Source organism: Propithecus coquereli, unplaced genomic scaffold (assembly GCF_000956105.1).
Source record: "Propithecus coquereli isolate 6110/MARCELLA unplaced genomic scaffold, Pcoq_1.0 Scaffold706, whole genome shotgun sequence".
Taxonomy (NCBI): domain Eukaryota; kingdom Metazoa; phylum Chordata; class Mammalia; order Primates; family Indriidae; genus Propithecus; species Propithecus coquereli.
In genome coordinates, this window is record NW_012153130.1 from 577,973 (window position 1) to 580,631 (window position 2,659).

General features: G+C 47.5%; 1 protein-coding gene across 1 annotated transcript in view; it reads right to left on the minus strand.

Annotated features, from left to right (window-relative positions):
• Positions 1–2,659, minus strand: part of CYTH1 (cytohesin 1) — a 74,122-nt gene that overhangs the window by 36,026 nt on the left and 35,437 nt on the right. The window lies entirely within an intron of this gene.

Below are 2,659 nucleotides of genomic sequence, written 5' to 3' on the forward strand. Positions count from 1 at the left end.
GAGGGCAGCAGGCTGTCCCTGCCACCAGCCTGAGCACAATGGAGACGATCAGAGGGGGAGCCACCCCAACACACCACCCACCCGCCCTCCTCGCCCACGGCCAGAGAGGCCCGGGGATCCATGCCTGCGAAGGTTAATCTGCAAGGTGTCCGGCTGGCAGTCAGGGGACATTCACCATCAGCCCCCTCACCGTCTCTTTCCAGGGTTCCAATTTAATGAAGGGGATTAAAGTAAGGAGAACAACAGGGGCCATTGTGCTCTGCTGTGAATAGAAAAGCCACACAAGGGAAGCTTTCATTTATTTATTTATTTAAATGTTGCTTTGCAGATTTTAACAGTCCGCAGAAACCCAGAGCTGAAATGGGTTCCATCAGCGCATACAAAGGAGGACTGTCTTAAAGGGACAGACCCTCCTTCCAAGCCAGGGGACCATTAATGAGCACATGGCCAACTCTGGTCAAAACCCCTGCAATCCCTGCTCCACTGGCCACAGGCAGATGCCCAGTGACACGCCATGAAGTTCCACTGAAAATGCAGCCCTCTGGCAGCAGGTTCTGCTCGCAGACACATGGCAGCTGCCACCCAAATGCACCACACCGTCCTCCCGCAGTCTTAACTCCCCACGGGCGATGAAAGTGTCCAAAAGGCATGCTTTAGGACCTAGATGTCACTCTTTGAGGTCATCCTGCTACCACCAGATCCCTCTGTCCAAGAAACCACTTATTTTTCCATCATAATTATTAACTGGCATCTTTCCGAAAGCCCCTGCCTTTTGATGGATAAAAAGGGTCCACATTTAAACCAGTAGTGCAGAGAAACATTCTAAAAAGTAATTAAGAAGAGGGCTCAAGTGTCCAGAGAGGCCTACTGTTCTCTCACTTGTGGAGAAGGTAAATACACGTAAGGTCACTAGCTAGTTAGAGCTCCTCCCAGGCCACGGAGGTCATGGCCATATCCTCTTAAGCCCCCCAGGTGGCCTGCTCCCAGGGGTGCCCTCCTGCTAATGGAGGCCACACCCCTTTACAGACCAGGGAGTTCCATAAACACAGAAAACACACACATACTCTCTCTCCTGTGTCAAGCCCTGACTATAGCAGCAGCAGCAGTGGAGAAATAAAGCAGCAAGCTTTCTACACACTGCAGAAACTGCCACCTGCTCGGGGGGACAAGTGACTACCTACAAACCGGGCTTTTAGGTTCAATTTCCAGCAAATTTGGAAAACCACCTCCAAAGACACAGCAGTCACAGGGCCTGAGAGGTAAAGAAAACTCTGGATGTCCTGAGCACCAGCGACAGCATTCAGTACCCACTGGCCACACACCTGCAGATCCCACTAGTCAGACCCTGAGAAAAACGGCCTGTTCACCACCCTCTGCACCGCCCTACGAGTGTTTCTGTCTCCCAGGAAATCCCAGTTATTTATAATTTGAAAAACTCCAAAATACTGGGAAGAACTCAGGCTTTGGAGACATACCAATGTTCGGCAAACTCCTAACCTCTCTGGGCCTCAGTTTTGTCTATCTGTAAAATGGAATTACCGCGCTTGACTGTTGGCTCCGTTGTGAGGAATAAGTGAAGGAAAAGAAGATAAAACAGCTGGCACAAGCAGGTGCCCAACAAATGTCAAGTTTCTTTCCTTTATCTAATTAATGATCTAATCTTCCTCTTTTGTTTCTTTCCACCTATGTCATCATTGATTCGTTCAATTTGCCACTTGCCTGGTAAGTGCAAGGCCATGAGATACAACACTGAAGAGACAGATCTGGGTCCTTCCTGTAGGGGGGACAGTCGCAGGAAACATCTGCAGATGCAGTGACAACTCCAGGAGCATGTGTTAAATAGGGACCACGTGGGACACCGTGCGAGTCCACAGCAAGGGCACCTCACCCAATTCCTGGGGCTGGGCTGGGGACTGCCACTCTACATGTGGTGGTCTTGGGGTCCTAACCCCAGCCTAGGTCCACGCTCACCAGCTGAGTGACCTTGGGCGACTTACTTCACCTATCTGTGCCTCAAAGCAAACAGTAAGATAAGAGGTTGCTTCCTGAGCACTATGCTCTTTAAAACAGACTACAGCTTTTACATTGTAGGAGGAAAACGCAAACCACCCTCAGCAATACAAAATCTGGTAAGTTAAAAACTGCACGTTGCAAAGTTAGGCAGAGTTAAGAACTGTGGGTAAGGCAGCAAAGAAGAAAAAAAAAAACAGTCAAGTACTCAAAGATAAAGTTCTTATATAGATCATTACTACACTTGGAGAACGGGTTGGTTTAGGAAAAATTTTTCTCCCTAAGAAAAATAATTTTCAACTTTCACAAAACTCTCAATTCCATGCTCACGTTACAAATAAGATCTTTAAGACAAGGATAAGAATGCAACCACAATTTAGGGTAACTTTCAGGTAAAAGGCAATAGAATAGAAATGTAAAACAAAAACTTATGATTCCAAGATTTCACTGAAATCCTTAAATTTAGAGATAGGCCTCAGGATAGTTGTTAGGGATCATAGCAGTGGGAAGGCAGATAGAGAAAAGGGGTGTGACTGGAGCCCTGAGACCAGGGTGACACACTTCTGCCAATAACATGCAGATGAGTTTACTTCACACCTTCACAGAAGGTCTGTCAACTTTGGGAAACCAATTACATTTCCTTCCTATC